We start from the raw sequence: 6,402 nt of genomic DNA, 5'->3' as shown, positions 1-6,402 counted from the left end.
ACATGACGCCTGGTATGGTGCCATGGTATGACCTCACCATTCCCTGATAAAAATTTGAGAAGGTTTGGCTTATGTCGTCATGCATGCCCTTCATAAATCGAACCATCACCGAGGAAGTTCCACGCTTTCGAGAGGGAAATCACCAATATTGAAGGGGAATCCAAATTTTCTTCGTTCTTTGCCCTGGAGTTTTTTTTTCTACGATGAACATACACCCTGCAAATCACCGTGTTCAAATTTGGCATTTTTTCGGGCTCATTTACCATATTTAGGGGATTATGTGCGTTTTCTAGGCATTTAGCTCATATATATATATCCAATCTAGCTATAGCTGCACAGGTGTGATGTGAGGGATGTGGATTGCCATTCGATTGCGGCGCATCCTACGGTGCACACGCGCGATCCGTGTGGCTGGGTTTCTGGCCAATCATAACACAACACACAATAGGCCCAGCGTACACTGTTTCCGAAAGCGACAAAGATGAACCGTGTGTGATAATGAATGAGCAAAATTGTAAGGGAAGCCAAATTTCCTTTGTCGTTTGTTGTTGAGCTCTTAAATACCACCGCACTATACGGCTTCCTCGCCCATCCATCCCAGAGCTCTCTCCAAGCATTGTTCATGGCACCCCGGCGCACAATAACTGGTAAGGAAGCAATGGCATCCCGCCGCGTCACGTATCTTGCCGCCCGCGACCGCACACATGGTAAGGAAGCGATGACATCTTGCTGCGCCGAGTTCATCACCGCCGCCGGCCACAGTTATGTGGGCGGACTTTGAGGCTGTCATGGCCAAATGCGCGGTGGATCTAGAGGCAGCCAAAGCCGCACAGAATGAGCGGAAAAGGCAGAAAGTAGTCAAGAAAAGAGAGTCATGCCGCCGTAAGAAAGAAGATGTTGCACGCCGTTGTGAGGAGAGCTAGGCGGAGAACGAAGCACGGTGGGCTGCCGCCTAAAAGGCCGGGAAGGAGAACGCCGGTGTTTGTCCAGCATGCCCCGATGTCAGCATGTGAGAAGTAGTTTAAGTTTGTAGTATTAGAGCAAATTACCAATAGTACTTTAAGTTTGTAGTATTAATGTACAATGTTGGTAAGATCATCCTTGGAGGGCTTTGAGCGTTGATTAGCATGTGTGCGCGTGTGAGTTTTTTTTGCGTTAATCATTAGAAGATCACAAAACACACGGTTTCTATGCCGTACCCGTGTGCATTTTTTGTGTTAATGTTCCATAAGTTAGTTACCTGTGCGATGTTTCCTAATAAACTAGGCGTACCATTGACCGAAAAAATCAACTACACGTGTACATTTTTTTGGAGACATGATCTGCCAATTTTCTGTTTTCTTGCACACGAGTATTTTACGCGCTTCATCTGTCTGGTGTGTTTCCCCACCCAAGTTTCAAGTTTCGCAGCGAAATTTTCATTAGGCGCGCGATTTGAGAATTTATTCCTCCAACCACGTCCACACCCATCAAATTTCCTCAGTATCTCCCCCCCCCATGCGCCTCCCCGTACCGGCAGCTCAAGCCTCCGCCGCCGCAACCACGACTTCAACCACGTCTATGTTTTGCTTGGATCTAGTCAGGTAACCCACCGATCTCTATTATGGCCCTGGCCTAATTGCTTAAATGGCCCCTGTCCGTGTACTTATGCAAGGTCATAATGGCCGATTCTGTTGTTTGCCGTCGAGGTTAGCTACATCCCTTGTGTTACAGTATTTCACATTATTTGTGCAATTGCAGTTTAACTTCTACCATTTACTGGTTGCCTGTAGGTACACATGTCAGTGGCACTGATCCATGCTTCGACCCGGAGGAACAGCTCGCCTCCGCCGCCGCTGACTTTGGGCGGGCTCTGGCCAAGATGAAGTGCCCCAGCAACTATCTCTCAGGACTTACCAAGTATGTACTCACCACACTACAAAAAAATACACTTCCGTGATGATACGTGTTTGTCACAGTAGGTCGCTTTTTTTGTCATGCATGTACATCCATGACAAATTTATGACAGAATCAAGATAGTCATACCTGTGCTGTCGTAGAAGTGTTCCATGACATTACCAAAATTATCATCATGGAAGTGTCCACTTCCATGATGATAAATCGCGCGTCACAGAAGTGCTTTCATCAAGGGTGACCGACACATGGCATCCACCGTAACGGAACGCCGTTAAGCTATCGTGTCGGGTTTTGAATCCAATAACCCATTAACAGCCCCGACAAATGGGGATTTTCCACGTGTAAAATCATCATTGGCTAGAGGAAACACGTGTTGGCTCATCATCGGGACAGATGTCATCCACTCACTGGACAGAAGGCGCCTATGATACGTCGACACATGGCACGACCCAACAAGTTTAAATGGGCCAGCCCAACTAAAGGCCCACAAGATTTTGCGGACCATAATGGGCCGGCCCAGCTAAATGCCCACGAGATTTCGCGGACCATAATGGGCTGGCCTAGCTAAAGGCCCACAAGATTTTGCGGGCCATAATGGGCTGGCCCAGGTAAAGGCCCACAAGATTTTTGTGTGCCATAATGGGCCGGCCTAGGTAAAGGCCCACAAGATTCTTGCGGGTCATAATGGGCTGGCCCAGCTAAAGGCCCACAATATTTCTCCAACATAAATGGGCCGGCCCAGCTGTAGGCCCACAAGATTTTGAGGACCCTAGTAGGCCGGCCCATTAACTAGCTGCCATGTTTTGGGCCAAATGCCGGCCCATATTTGATCCGGTCCATTAATGGCCTGCCATGCTCCGGGCCTAATAGTGGCCCATATGAGATCTAGCCCATTAAAAGTCTACCACGTTCTGGGCCAAATTACGGCCCAGATCAGGTCCGGCCCTTTAAGAGGCTTTGGGCTTAATTATGGCCCATATCAGATTCGGCCCGTCAACTGGACACTATGCTTTTGGGCCCACTTGCTAAAGGCCCACTTAGTAATTCGGCTTGATATTAGTTTTGTCCTGTTAAGGGCCCGTTTAACATTTCGGCCCTATATTAATTTCGGCCTGTTAAAAGACCGTCATATAGTTGGGCCTAACTATGGCCCGGTTTGCATCCGGCCTGCTCGCAGCCGATATCTGATTGGGCCAAACAAGGACCCAGACAATTTTGGCCTGTTAAAAGCCCGTGATTTGATTCGTACAATCATGGGCTGGGGTTCATTTCGGGCTGCTGCGTAACTAGTAGGAATTAAGAACAAACCTACTCTATACAATAAAGAAATTATGGCATAGTAACTAAGAATAAACCTACACTACACAATAAAGGATTTAAGGTATATTACATCCACTGGGCATCAAAGTTCGCCGCCAGTGATCATAAAGCGCAACGAAGAAGCAGATTACAAAAACTGGGCACCATTACAGCGTAACAAAATAATACTGAACCGAGACCACTTCCAAGATAGTTCAAGAAAGGTTAGCCTTGCGGGGGAACTGTTGCGCAAGCTACCGAGCAACGCTGTGAGACCGGCCTAGCATGTCGGTCATAGCTTCCAGGTGTAGCTGTTTAGCGATGAGGTTCTCATTGGTGTTCTCTGCAATCTTTCTTAGAGATAGGACTTCAAGTCGAAATTGAGTTGGAGAATGCCTTTCTGCTAGAACTTGGGACTGAAGAAGTCGAACTGATTCAGACAACGAATTCTGTGAGCTTGTCACACTGTTAGTCTCAAGTAACTTGAACACTGCATCAAGACAAGACTTTGGGGTTGTTTCGCTATCTTCAAGATGTTTTTCCTTCTTTGCTGCAATATATGTTGGGTTTGTCTCACAGCCTTCACCAGACTTGTGCATGCCATGAGGCATATCACCCTGAAACAAAGCAGAGAGATGACATGTTTTGCACGTGTATAAACAAAGATGATAATTGTTCTATCAATTCTATCCAATTTCAAATTAGAAAATAAAGAGTATGTTCAAAATATCAATAGCATAATTTGGCATTGTTCATAATGCGGGGAGCTTCACCACACTATTGGATTACCATGTCAACATAACAAGCATAGATGAAGGGCAAAGAAAATCATTGTATCTATTTTGGATAATGTGCATGGCATGTTGTTCATATCATCATCCACATCAGTAAGATAAAACAGGAGATGGCAAGGTGCAAACGTGGGCTGCTTCACCACACACTGGATTATAGATCCACAAAAACAAGCATACATATAGGGAGTATTAAGTAATGTGCATGGTATGAATAAGGAATTTGGTTTTACAAGTAAAACATAGAACTTACGGTTCTTACAAACATGCATTTTGGTAGAAACAGCAAACTAAACAGCAGTAAACAATAGGGAGTATGGGCAAATTAAACAGCAGTTGAGGATAAAGGCTTTAGAAGGACTAACTTACATTATCAGTTAACACCGGCTTTGTAATGCCCTTCTCCATGGCAAGGGAAGGATAACTCAAGAATTTCAGCACAAAATCTTCTTTATAAGCATTGCCTGTACTCTACATTTTGTAGAGACTAATTATAGATATGATAATACTGGAAGGGATAGAGGATAATGAAGATAAGATGCAGATTGATGCTACATAATCAGCTACCAATCCCTGGAAGTACAAGCATTACAGGACAAAATGTACTGACAAGAGCAATGGGCTACACTTCTGCACTGGCATTGTCTGTGTATTCTACTTGTTGGTAAGATTAAATATAGATCTGATCTTTTTTAGTAAATGGTGGGCGAGGGAGATAAGATGCAGAATGCTACAAAATGAACCAATCCCTCTTCCCATAATACAAGAGTGTTTTGAACACTGGTGTACTGTACAAAACGTTCTTATATTATGGGACGGAGGGAGTATCTGTTAATGTAAGTATAGTGATAGACCGCGTTCAGTCCTTACAAGAGGACTGGAGAGCTAAACCTCTTCAAAAGCGTTGGGTTGATTCTAAATTTATGTAAGAGTCCATACAGATCTTATAATGTCCACCAAATGGACGATTACGAGGCTAACATGTGTAGTGATGTTACATAATCAAACAACTATGAAAGTAAGTATGGTCATACAGGGCAAGAGGTACTCACAAGAGCAATGCAGTGTGCAGTATAGTTGCGAGATTCTGTGGTCCCTTGAGAACGAATGTTCTTCTGCTAACAGTTTTCGTACAAGTGAGACATTAAGGCAAATGAAGAAATGTAATTCAAATTGTGATGTGATATCAGAGATAGTACCTTACGCTGCAGCCGAGACCAATGTGTAACAAGATTATTCCAGTCACCGTCGGATAAATGTAGCACCAGAGACTTCACAGAAATTTCGTTCAGAGGCTTGCCATCGAAGTGCGCTTGCCTCAGGTAGGAACGATACTTCATCAACGAGTGCTTGAAAAGCGCAACCAACCCTTGCTCGTCATCACAATCCAGTTTGCACCTTGCCTATTTAAAAGAATGAAATCTTGTGTCTTCTGTCAGCAGAAACATATGCAGTAATGACCATGAATAATATTAGTACATTACTTACGCGTAAGTTCCAGAGGAAGACTGGAAATTGTTCTGTGTCTGCGGTATAATCTTTCTATGAAGAAAAGATACGCACAAAGTTCCTGACAACAACATAAGCTTCATCTTCTAAACTGGGAAGAAATGGAACAAGGGTCCTATTTGCTGCAATTGGGGCTCTCTCTAGTTCAAAAAGGGATTTGGCAACTGGATTTGGTGTAGTCTTTGCTGGAATGGGGGTTTTGCGCCATACAGCTGGTGCTATGTCAACTGGCATAATCATACTGTTTGCTGCAGTTGGGGTCTGCTGAGTTGGGGCATCAGAAATGACCAGTGTAGTAGGGCTAGAGTCTGCTAGAGTTGGGGTATTTTGTGGGTCAGGTGATATTGCAACTACACCTAATGGGCTATTTGATTTATCAGGTGCCACTACCTTTTCCAAATACTTTGCTTGTGCTCCTCCACGATTAGCAATCGCCCTCTTCCTTTTGAACGTCTGATACACAAGAACATCATTTGAATGGATAAATATGGTATGATGACAGATGGAATATGTACTGAAAATGGATAGGTAGGGCGTATTCACATACACGATGTGTAAACTAAGCTAATGACAGTTCAACAAAGTAGAAGCAATGCAAAGCATCAGTTGCAAGATATGTGCGAGCAATGTAACCTTGGAAAGTTAGAGCAAGTACCTTGATGGGTGAATAAGATAGGGCATCTTCCTCTGACTCCTCCACTAGGGAGCTACATTGACTTAGGTCTCCCTCTAGCTCAGAATCACTGTTAGGATCATATTCTGAGCATGAATATGTAGGTGGAGAGTGTTTGCATTGCAATGCATCCAGACTTGATTTCAGTCCCTTAATGCCAAGTTTGACAGCCATGGCATTGTTCTGCTTTATTCTTTTCATGCGCGCAAGCTCATAATCATTACGATGTTGTTT

This window comes from Triticum urartu, chromosome 1, assembly GCF_003073215.2.
Source record: "Triticum urartu cultivar G1812 chromosome 1, Tu2.1, whole genome shotgun sequence".
Lineage (NCBI taxonomy): Eukaryota > Viridiplantae > Streptophyta > Magnoliopsida > Poales > Poaceae > Triticum > Triticum urartu.
The sequence above is the reverse complement of the archived record's forward strand: the minus strand, read 5'-3'. Positions refer to the sequence as shown.